We start from the raw sequence: 13027 nt of genomic DNA on the forward strand, positions 1-13027 counted from the left end.
GAAGTTACTACTAATTACAATTAATAGTAGTTACTATTCATTACAATTAATAGTAATTACAAAAACAGTTAACAAATGAACTGAAAGATAGCCATTCTCAGAGCAATTCTAAAGCCTTCCCAGTTTACCTGAAGGCACTTCTGTGACAGAGCTTCCTTGCCCAGTACCAGCCAGTGAATTCCAGTGTTCTGAGGGAGAACTTTCGAAGAGATACTGAGCAAATATTGAATAATAAAAATAACAGAAGCTAACATTTATCGAGTACCTATTGGGAACCTGGACCTGCTAAATGATTTATATGCATCATTTCATTTTATCCAATAAAAAGGTAGGTACTATCATTGTCTCCAGTTTTACAGATGAGGAAATCAAAACCAAGAGAGTGTAAGCCTCTTGTTCAAACTCATGCAGCTATTAAATGGTGAAGCTGGAATGTAAACCTAGGTCTATTGTTCTCTGGAGGCTGAGTTCCTAATCTCATAATTCTTAACAAACTTTAGCCAAACACAAGCTCTATATTTTTGTTGTATTCGATGCATATTTTTTGTAGTCATGTCAACTTTAAATTGTCTTTCTCAAATACTAGAGAGGCGGGGAGTAGAGATTATATAGACAGGACCACAAAATGCAAAGCTGTCTGAATTTTAAGCATATTCTATATTCAGTCATTTATTCATTCACACAATTATTCGTTCAACATTTAATGATGTGCCAGAAACTGTGCAGCTCCAAAAGAAAAAAGATTTGTTCCTTTCAGGTGCCCTTAAGGATCAAAGTTGAGCCATACCTTTTCTTACTCTTAGGATACCTTTCCTCATTTGACTATGTCTTTACTTTTGATTTATTTTGGGTGAATGGAGAGACACTGAATAGTTTTATGAAGGAAAATAGCACAATCAATGTTATATTTTTACTTTTTTAGAGATTTCTTCTCTAGCAACTGTCTAGAGGATGTGGGTAAAAGAATTATGAACTCAAGGCAAGGGGCCCTTAAAGAGCTACTGAAATTGAAGGGGTCCAGTGAAAGATGGGAGGGCTCACATTAAGATGGAGCAATGAGGACAGCTAGTCTTAGGTGGTGGTAGAGAGAAGGGAGTCAAGGATGACTCTCAGGCTCTTGACTTGGATAAGTAAACAATAGTGGCAATGAGTCAATTGCTGAGATAGGGAATATACAGCAAAATAGATTATAGTGGGAGAAATAAGTTAATGAGCTGTTTGGAATGTGTTGAGTTTGAGATACCTAAATTCATCTAGATATATGTGTCCATGAGACAACTGGTTATGTTATCTGATATATTTATGTATTATATATTTATATTATATATTACATAATATATATTTATACATTATATATCTGATACATTCATATATAATATCTATTATGTATACATTTATATAATATAGATTACATATACACACATGTAATATATATGTTCATATATTATATGTAATATATGTAACATATAATATATGTAATATATAATAGATTACATATAAATTATATATTATATAATTATATATGATTAATATATAATTAATATATTAGAATATATAATATAGTACATACAACATGTAATTATATATTAATATATAATTATATATAACATATGTAATTATATATGTTATATATAATACATATTAGGGTAGAGGTCTTTTTCTAGAGATAAAATATTGGGAACTCATCAGCAGAACCTTAATGACTTTTGAAGAAGAAATGATTGATAAGAAGAGCATGTAAAGTGAGACGGCCAGGAGTCCAAGGAAGAAACATTTGGGGGAACCAAGATTTAAGAATGAATTACTGAGTAGTGGTTCAATAACTAGTTCTTTAACAGGATTCAGCCTAAAGTTTATCTTGTCATCTGAATTCTTTCCTTGATATATTATATATATAATTAAATGCTAGAAATTATATATACAAGTGAATGCTAGATATATAATATGTATACATAAATGCTAGAAATATATATGTAATTTCCAGCATTTATAGTTGACATTTTAACATACCAACCTGTTTTGTTTCAAATGTACCTATATTTGTTCCATACCCTGTTTTGATAAATAAGAAATTTTCCTTCTTTTATCAGCTTGAGGATATTAAAATGCTTATTTTAAAAATCTTTCACATTTCTTTATTGTTTGCATCGCCTTAGAAATCAACTCTTCTTTTTGGTGAGTTTGTGGACTTTCATTTAATGGGTTAGCTGTCTTTGTAAGACTTTAAATTTTGACTTGCAAGATCATCTTAAGTGGGAGATTTTCTTCTCTCTCCTGATGTAATCCTTGGTGATTTGGCAGTTGCTTTGCTTTGGATTCTCAGAGTTCCCAGTTCAGAATGATGTCTTATATTGACTTGGGGATATTGCACATCCAACGTTGGAAGACTTTGTTCTTTATTGTTATCCAAGCTCAACAGTCTTTTATTTTAGCCTCTGTTCACGGAGAGAGATAGGTTTGTTCCAGCTCATATTTTTCAACATTGAACCTGAATGTAGGCTCCTATGTGCATGGGTTGCTTTTGTCCTTACTCTCTTGCAGCAACTGACTTTTCAGTGACCAACGCTTGTTTTTTATCTTGGAGCATAGGATGCTTAGAGCTACAACCCACTTTATATTATTATGAGTTGTTTTCCATATCAGAACCACAAAGATATTTGTACATTTTTTTTATTACAGCTGTGTCTTATAAAGACATTTAAAAATTTTAAGCTATTATTGTAAAGTGTTCAGAGTGAAGAAGAGATGGGCATTTCCAAGTGAATCCACTCTATTTACTTTATTGTTTTTCTTTTTTCCTTTTCTTTTTCAGGATAGAATAGGAGATATGAACATAATCATAGGCACACAGATACTGTGGCCAATGAAAGGTGAGTGTGTAAGAGTATAGACACATTTGCCTCCACGATGTGAAGATAAGGTCATATTGTAAGATAAAAGAATGTAAACTCTTTACTTGTTCTCTAACCAGTTTTCTAAAAAATTGCTTGATGAGTATGGTCTTGGTAAGAAGGGCCATTTTGGGGCCGGGCGTGGTGGCTCACACCTGTAATCCTAGCACTTTGGTAGGCCGAGGAGAGTGGATCACAAGGTCAGGAGTTCAAGACCAGCCTGGCCAAGATGGCGAAACCCCGACTCTACTAGAAATCCAAAAATTAGCCAGGCACAGTGGTGAGTGCCTGTAATCCTAGATACTCAGGAGACTGAGGCAGAGAATTGCTTGAACCCAGGATGTGGAGGTTGCAGTGAGCTGAGATCGCACCACTGCACTCCAGCCTGGATGACAGAACAAGACAATGTCTCAAAAAAAAAAAAAAAAAAAAAAGGGCCATTTTGAGAAATTGTTACCAAACAAATCTTGTGCTTATTGAAGACTTTTGTTTTTCAACTTCTCAAAGGCTGGTTGTTTTGGGGTAAATGGAAGCAACATGCTGATGTACTTGTTAGGGGTTGGTAGAACTGGAGAGAAAACAGAAAAAAGGAGGATTGTTCATGGTTATAAATCCATGCTTTTCTTATCTGTGGTAAATTTATTTCTTCCGTTGACATGATTTTCTCCCAACAGAAAAATTACTTTGATACTTTTATTTCCTTTATCAAAAACTTATTTCCTCTGAACGTTAAAAAGAAAAAAACTTTGCACTCAATTTTGTGCCATTTTGATGTCCTAATCTAAATGCAATCTTTTTGTGTACCGCCATTAATCTTTAGAGAGGCACTCTCTTCCCCTTGATTGTAACATAATACTTTTTCTGTGCAGCCAAAAACGGTGGTGTTCTTTTTGTGAATATTAAATTGCATTGTAGGCCTGTTTTTCCTGTCCCTCGGCAATAGGAGTCTATCTTTCTTTACTGTCCGACTTCAGGGGGACACATTTATCTTTTGTTTTTTTAAACTATATCTTTGAATACAACACACATATAGAAAAGTACTGAGTCCTAAGCTTGCTATTTTTTCATGGAGTGAATACACTGTGTCACTGTAACCCAGATAAAGAAAAGAAGATTACCAGCTCCTCAGAGACCCTTCTCCTGTTCTCTCCTGGTCACTCATTATCTTTATCAATGGTAACAATATCATGACTTCTATCACTATCTCTAAGTTTTATTGATTCTTAACTTTATGTAAATGGAATTATACAATATGGACACCCTTTTGGCTGGCTTCTTTCACTTAACAGTATGTTTGTAAAACTCTCCCATGTTGTTGTTGTGGCAGTAATTTATTTATTTCCATTGCTGTTTAATATTCCATTGTATGAATGTAACATGATTAATCCATCTTATTTATTTATTATGGATATTTGTGTTTCCAATTTTTGGCTATTATGAAGAGTGCTGCTATGAACATTCATGATGTTCACATAAGGCATTCTTGTATGTCTTTTGTTGAATATCTATGCACATGTAACTGAAGGTGGAATTGCTAGGCCATAAGGAATGCCTGTGTTTAATTTTTGTAGATTATCACTGAATGGTTTTTCAAAATTGTTGTACCAATTGCCTTCCTCATCAGCAGCATATATGTGTTCTGGTTGCTTCTCATTCTTGCCAACACTTGTCATTTACTGTTAGCTATTCTGGTATATAGTAAAATGACACTGTGGTTTTAACTTACATTTTCCTGAAGACTACTGTCAGTTACATTTCCCTGGACAAATATACATTTCCCTGAAGGCAAATGAAGTTGAGAAAATTTCCATGAGTTTACTAGCCATTTGCAGACCCCCTTTTTTTTTTTTGTCAGAGTCAACTGTTCTAATAGGTTGTTATAGTAGGTTGTTACTGATTTGTAGAAATTCTTCTAAATTCTGCATTTGAATAGTCTGATAGATACACAATTGCAAATTTCTTGCCACATTTTGTTGCTTGATTATTTTACTCTTGTAATGGTATCTTTGGATGTAGAGAAAATTACTATTTTTGTGTAGTCTAATTTATTTATCTTTTTATGATTAGTGCTTTTTATGTCTTACTTAAGAAATCTTTGTTTATCACAGGTTCACAGGATTTTAAAAAATTTGTTTTGTGTAAGTTTTATTCTCTGATGTTTTAAATTTAGATCTATGGTCTATCCAGAATGGATATTTGTGTATGAAGTGAGATGGAATCAACAATTATTTAACTACTAGACAGGTATCTAATAAACAGAGCACCATTATTTAAGAAAACACTTATTTCTATACCACAGTGTCTCCTTATAAAAAGTGGCCCTACTTGGGCACAGTGGCTCCTACGTGATATCTCAGTTACTCGAGAGACCAAGGCAGGAGGATCGCTTGAGGCAAGGTGTTCAAGGTCAGCCTGGGCAGCATAGCTGGATCACATTTCTACAAAAAGTAAAAAAATTGGCCGGGCGCGGTGACTCAAGCCTGTAATCCCAGCACTTTGGGAGGCCGAGACGGGCGGATCACGAGGTCAGGAGATCAAGACCATCCTGGCTAACACAGTGAAACCCCGTCTCTAGTAAAAAATACAAAAAACTAGCCAGGCGAGGTGGCGGGCTCCTGTAGTCCCAGCTACTCGGGAGGCTGAGGCAGGAGAATGGCGTGAACCCGGGAGGCGGAGCTTGCAGTGAGCTGAGATCTGGCCACTACACTCCAGCCTGGGTGACAGAGCGAGACTCCGTCTCAAAAAAAAAAAAAAAAAAAAAAAAAAAAAAATAAGCCAGGTGAGGTGGTGTGCATGTGTAGTCCTAGCTACTCAGGAGACTGAGACAGGAGGATCACTTGAGCCCAGGAATTCAGGGCTGCAGTGAAGTATGACTGCACCACTGCACTGCAGCATGGGCAACAGAGACCCCATCTCACAACAAAAACAAAAACGAAACAAAACAATAAAACAAAACAACCCAGAAGTGGCTGTATATGTGTGGGTGTTTTTTTTGGACTCTTTTCTGTTCTTTTGGCCTATGTATGTTCCAAATACTGTATCTTAATTCCTGGAACTTTCTGGCTGTAGTCTTAATAATGATAGTGTTAGTTCTCCAGCTCTGTTTTTCTTCAGTATTCTTGAAGTAAAGACTTTAGTTGTTTTTTTTTCCATTTCTACATAAATTTTAAAAATCAGCTTGTTTCTTGCTTCCTCCTTAAAGCATTCTGGAATTTTGATTGACACAACATTTAGTCTAAGTATCAATTTTGAGAGAACCAACAATTTAACAGCATTGAGTCTTCAAATCTATGAACATGGTATTTTTCTTTACTTATATAGATCTTCTTTAATTTATCCTCATAATGTTTTTGTGTTTAGGGTTTGCATATATATTGTTGAATTTATTCCTGTGTTTTAGGTGCTTTACAAAATGGTATTTAAAAAATTTTCATAGTTTATTGTTAGCATATAGAGGTAGATTTATTTTTTTACATATTGATCTTATACAGATTCATTGCTAAATTCCCTTATTAATTCTGATAGATATCTGAACATTCTGTTGAATTTTCTATGTATGCAGTTATATCATCTATTCAAATGAAAAATTTATTTTTTTAAATACTTGTAACATATATTAAAATTATAAATATATTTGTGTATGTATGTGCACACATATGTGTTCTAATTGTTTTCAATTGCAAGATTTATAATGTTGAATGAAAATGATAATAGCATCTATTCTTGTCTTATTCCTAATCTCTGGGGTGGGGGTGGGAAGGAAATCTTCCAAATTTCAGCATTAAATATTATGTTCCCAATAGATTCTTAATAAATATCTTTTATTTGATTAGATAAGTTTCTATCTATTTCTAGTTTGCCAAGAGCTTTTCAAAAAATTGTAAGTAGATGTTGAACTTTATCAAATACTTTTACCTGTGTATGTATGTGATTATATGATTTTTCTCCTTTACTTCATTGAAGTGATAAATTATACTGATTGATTTGGGATGGTTAAACTAACCTTGCATTCTTTGAATAAATCTCAATTGATCACCGTGTTTTTTCTTTTATATACTACTAGTTTTTATTTTGTAATATTTTGTTTAGAATTATTTTTGCCTATTTTCATGAGAGAAATTGGCCTATACATTTTCTTCCTGAATTGCATTTGTCAGGTTTCAGAAGTGCTGGCTTTATAAAATGAATTGGGAAATGTTCTTTATTTCCTATTATCTAGAAGAAGTTATGTAGAATTCATATTATATCTTTTTAAGTGTTTGGAGGAATTCACTGGTAAAGCCATCTAGGTCTGGAGATTTTTTTGTTGTGGTAAACTTTCAATTACAGATTCCATTTCTTGTCTAGTATAGCAATATTCTAATTTTCCATTTCTTTTGTGTTACTTTTGTAAGTTGTAGTTATCTAGAAATTTATTACTTTTATATGCATTTTCAAATTTACTGGCAAACATTTATAATATTTTCTAATTTTTCTTTTTAATGTCCATAATGTCTATAGTGATATCCTCCTTTGTTTGCGGGATATTGGTAATTTGTGCTTTTTTTTTTTCTTCTTCTTACTTTACTTGTTAGGGGTTATAATTTTATTAGTTTTCTTAAAAATTAAATTTTGGATTTGTTAATTTTCTCTGTGGTGCATATTTTTTACTTCATCTGTTTCTACTCTTATCTTTATAACTTTTCCCATCTACTTTTCTTTGAATTTAATTTGCTGTCGTGTTCTAACTCCTTGAGATAGACATTCAGATAATTGCTTTTCAGTTGGTATTTTTGTTTAAAATATTCATTTTAGGTTAAAATGCCTCCTATAATTATAGTTTTAGCTTAGCTCCATAATATTGATTATATTATATTTTAGTTATAATTTAAAATATTTTCTAATTTCCATTGTAGTTGTTTCTTTGACTCCTAAGTTGGTTAGTTTCCAAGTACTTGGGGATTTTAAAATTATCTTTTTTGTTACCAATCTCTAGGTTAATTTACCTCAATGATTCAAATATTTTGATGTTAGTTGAGATTTGCTTTATGGCCCATCTTATGGTAAATTTTGGTAAGTATTTCTGTGCTTGTGAAAAATGTTTATTCTGTTGTTTTGGCTCAAGTATTCATGAAAATAAAGTAAATCATTAATTTGTATCATTAAGATTTTTATTGCATACTCTATCTACTCCTGAGATAGCTGTCTTAAATTTTCCCACTATGATTACGGATGCATCCATTTCTCTCTTTAGTTCTTTTAAATATTACTTTACATATTTCAAAGCTATACTATAAGGAAGATACAAGTGTAAAATTGTTGTATTTCTGTTCTTACCATTATGAAAATCATTCTTTACCTCTTATCATTATGGGAATCCTTCTTGTTGACATCTGGTATCTTGCCTTAAAGTATATTTTTATGATAGTATGACTGTAACAGGTTTTATAAAGATTAGTTTTTGCACATTATATAATTTTTCTATCATTTTACTTACGTGTTTTTATATTTAAGTTGTGGTTCTTATAAGCAAGATATACATTTTAATTTTTTATATCTAATTTTTGTGGGTACATAGTAGTGTATATACTTATGGGGTACATGGGATGTTTTGATACAGGCATGTAATGTGAAAGAAGTGCATCATGGAGAATGGGGTATCCGTTTTCTCAAGAATTTAATTCTTTGAGTTATAAACAATCGAATTACACTCTTTAAGTTATTTTAAATGTACAGTTAATTCTGACTATAGTTAATCTGTTGTGCTATCAAATCGTAGGTCTATTCATCCTTTCTATTTTTTGGTACCCATTAATCATCTCCACTGCCCCCCTACCCCCAACCCTCCCACTACGCTTCCAAGCCTCTGGTAACTATGTCCATGAGTTAAATTGTTTTGAATTTTAGATCCCATAAACAAGTAAGAATATGCTGTCTTTGTCTGTCTGTGCCTGACTTGTTTCACTCAACCTAATGATCTCCAGTTCCATCCATGTCATTGCAAATGACTGGATCTCATTCTTTTTTATGGCTGAATAGTAGTAGTCCATTGTGTATATGTACCACATTTTCTTTATCAACTCATCTGTTGATGCACACTTACGTTGCTTCCAAATCTTAGCTGTTGTAAACAGTGCTGCAACAAACATAGGAGTGTGGATATTTCTTTGATAAACTGATTTCCTTTCTTCTGGGCGTATACCTAGATGTAGGATTGCTGGGTCATATGACAGCTCAATTTTTAGCTTTTTGAGAAATCTCCAAAGTGTTTTCCATAGTGGTTGTATTGATTTAAATTCCCACCAACAGGGTACAAGGGTTTTTTTTTTTCTCTAGATCTTTGCTAGCATTTGCTATTGTCTGTCTTTTGGATATAAGCCCCATTTCAACTGTGGTGAGATACTTCATTGTGGTTTTGAATTACATTTCTCTGATAACCATTGATGTTGAGTACCTTTTCATATGGCTGTTTTCCATTTGCATATCTTCTTTTGAGAAATGTCCATTCATATCTTTTGCCCAGTTTTGATTGGATTATTAGATTTTTTTTCCCTATAGAGTTGAAGACATTGTTGCCCATATCTATGTCCTGGAGATTTTCCATAATGCTTTATTGTAGTAGTTTCATACTTTGAGATCTTAGATTTAGATCTAATCCATTTTGATTTGATTTTTTGTATATGAGTCTAGTTTTATTCTTCTGCATATGAATATTCAGTTTTCCCAGCACCGTTTATAGAAAAGATCTTCTTTTCCCCAGTATATGTTCTTATTACCATTGTCAAAAATGAGTTCACTGTAGGTGTGTGGATTTGTTTCTGGGTTCTCTATTTCATTACATTTGTCTATGTGTTTTTATGCCATTACCATGCTGTTTTGGTGACTATAGCTCTGCCGTATAATTTGGAGTTTGGTCATGTAATTTCCCCAGTTTTTTTCTTTTTGACTAGGATAGCTGTGGCTATTCTTTTTTTTTTTTTTCTGTCATTATACATTTTAGGATTTTTTTTCTATTTCTGTGAAGAATGTCATTGGTATTTTGATGAGGATTGCATTGCATCTGTAGATTGCTTTGAGTAGTATGAACATTTTAACAATATTGATTCTTATAATCCACAAACATGGAACATTTTCTCATTTTTTTGTGTCATCTTTAATTTCTTTCATCAGTGTTTTATAGTTTTCATGCTAGAGATCTTTTACTTCTTTGGTTAATTCCTTAGGTATACAATTTTTTTGTGTGGCTATTGTAAATGGGATACTTTTTTATTTTTCCTGTTGTTCACTGTTGGCATATAGGAGTGCTACTGATTTTTGTATGTTAATTTTGTATTCTGCAACTTTACTGAATTTGTTTATCAGTTCTAGTAGTTGTGCAATCTTTAGGTTTTTCCAAATATAAGATCATATCATCTGCAAACAAGGATAATTTGACTTCTTCCTTTCAAATTGTATGCCCTCTATTTCTTTCTCTTGTCTGATTGTTCTAGCTAAGACTTTCAGTGTTATGTTGAATAACTGTGGTGACAGTGGACATCAGATATGGTTTGGCTGTGTCCCCACCCAAATCTCATCTTGAATTGTAGCTTCCATAATCCCCACATATCGTAGGAGGTACCTGGTGGGAGGTAATTGAATCATGGGAGTGGGTTTTTCCTGTGCTATTCTCGTGATAGTGAATAAGTCTCACAAGATATGATGGTTTTATAAAGGGTAGTTTCCCTGCACTCGTGCTCTTGCCTGCCATCATGTAAGACGTGCCTTTGGCCCTCCTTTACCCTCTGCCATGATTGTGAAGTCTCCCCAGCCATGTGGAACTGTGAGTCCATTAAGCTTCTTTTTCTTTAAAAATTATCCAGTCTTGGGTATTTCTTCATGGCAGTATGAAAATGGACTAATACAGCATCCTTGTTGTGTTCCAGATCTTAGAGGAAATGCTTTCAGTTTTTCCCCATTCAGTATGTTACTAGTTGTGGATCTGTCATATGTACCTTTTATTATGTTCCTTCTATCTTTGACTTTTAATTTGATATGAAAAGTACATGGTATTTAATCCATACATACTTACTGTAACAACATAGTAGTATGTTTAAACCTACCATTTTACTATTTGGTTTTCTCTTGCTTTACCTGTTCTATGCTCCCTTTTCTCTCTGTTTTCTTTTTTTTGTTTTTTTGAGATGGGGTCTCACTCTATTAGCCAGGTTGGAATGCAACGGCATGATCTTGGCTCACTGCAACCTGTTGGATCCCTTCCTTACACCATACACAAAAACCAACTCAAGATGGATTAAAGACTTAAATGTAAAACCCAAAACTATACAAACCCCTGAAAGACAACCTAGGCACTACCATCCTAGATATAGGAACGGTAAAATATTTTATGACAAAGACATTAAAAGCAATCTCAACAAAAGCAAAAATTGACAAGTGGAATCTATTAAACTTTAGAGGTTCTGCACAGCAGAAGAAACTATCAACAGTGTAAGCAGACAGCCTACAGAATGGGAGAAAATATTTACAACCTATGCATTTGACAAAGGTCTAATATCTAGCATCTACAAGGAACTTAAATTTATAAGAGAAAAACAACCCCATTAAAAAGTGGGCAAAGGACATGAACGCTTTTTTTTGCGAGAAGACATACATGCAGCCAACAAGCATATGAAAATATACTCAATATAACGAATCATTAGAGATATGCAAATCAAAACCACAATGAGATGCCATCTCATACCAGTCAGAATGGCTATTACTAAAAAGTCAAAAAACAACAGATGCTGGTGAGATTGCAGAGAAAAGGGAACACTTGTACACTGTTGATGGAGTGTAAATTAGTTCAACCATTGTGGAAAGCAGTATAACAATTCCTCAAATAGCTAAAAGCAGAACTACCATTGGACCTGGTGATCCCACTACTGAGTATATATGCAGAGGAATATAAAACATTCTGCCATAAAGACACACACACATGAATGTTCACTGCAACACTATTCACAATAGCAGAGATATGAAATCAACCTAAATGCCCATCAAGGACAGAATGGATAATGAAAATGTGGTTCATATACACTAATAGAATATTATGCAGCCATAAAAAATAATGAGATCATGTTTTTTGCAGGAACATGGATGGAGTTGGAGGCTGTCATCCCTAGCAGACTAATGCAGGAAGAGAAAACCAAATATCACACATTTTCACTTGTAAGTTGGGAGCTAAATGATGAGTACTTCTGAACACAAAGAAGGAAACAACAGACACTGTGGTCTACTTGAGGGAGGAGGGAGAGTGGAAGGAGGGAGAGGTACAGAAAAGTCACTGGGTCTTTTGTTGGGTACTGGGTGTAATACCTGAGTGATGAAATTATATATATATATATATATATAAAAAATATATATATAATTATATATATAAAATATATATATATAAAATATATATATAATTATATATATTATAATATATATGTATCTATAATATATGTGTGTATATATACACAACAAACCACCATGACATGTGTTTACCTGTGTAACAAGACTTCACAGGTACGCCCAAACCTAAAATAAAACTTAAAAAAAAACAAAATACCCTTTTGGTTTTGAAATAATTTCAGACTAAAAGAAAAGTTGCAATAATAATATAAGAAGTTTCTGTATGTCCTTTATTAAGATTTTCTAAATATTAACATTTCACCAATTTTTACTCATATTCATCCTCTCTGATGCATAGATAAATGCATTTGTTTTTCTTTTAAACTGTTTTAGAGTAAATTGTAATTATAATTCTCTTGAACTTCATTGCCATTTGCTAAAATGTAGGTATTGTATCTTTGTCATGGAATGTTATTTTCTCTGGATGTATAATTCTAGGGTGGATTAAAAAGAAATCTTTCAGCAGTTTTTCTGTTGTTTTCTAGCTTGTATCACTTCTGTGAAGAACTTAGTGTTTGACTGCTCATTTGAAGCTAATGTAATTATTTCCTTTAGATGATTTTCAGTATTTTTTCCTTTATCATTATCCCTTTTTAGGAGTTTTGGCCATAATATGCTCAGATGTGCTTTTTAAAAATTTAATCTCTTTTGGCTTCTTTGAACTTTACAAATCTGTAGATTTTTTTTTTTTATACAAGTCTTAAAACATTTTCAACCATACTTCTTCA

The 13027-nt window shown here is 33.0% G+C and overlaps 1 long non-coding RNA gene across 1 annotated transcript in view; it reads left to right on the top strand.

The window, feature by feature from the left end:
• Positions 1 to 13027, top strand: part of LOC139356973 (uncharacterized) — a 57071-nt gene that overhangs the window by 22869 nt on the left and 21175 nt on the right. Inside the window, exon 2 of the long non-coding RNA XR_011609557.1 lies at positions 11995 to 12074. This is a non-coding gene — a long non-coding RNA (uncharacterized lncRNA). The remainder of the gene's footprint in view (positions 1 to 11994; positions 12075 to 13027) is intronic.

Source organism: Macaca nemestrina, chromosome 11 (genome assembly GCF_043159975.1).
Source record: "Macaca nemestrina isolate mMacNem1 chromosome 11, mMacNem.hap1, whole genome shotgun sequence".
Taxonomy (NCBI): Eukaryota; Metazoa; Chordata; class Mammalia; order Primates; family Cercopithecidae; genus Macaca; species Macaca nemestrina.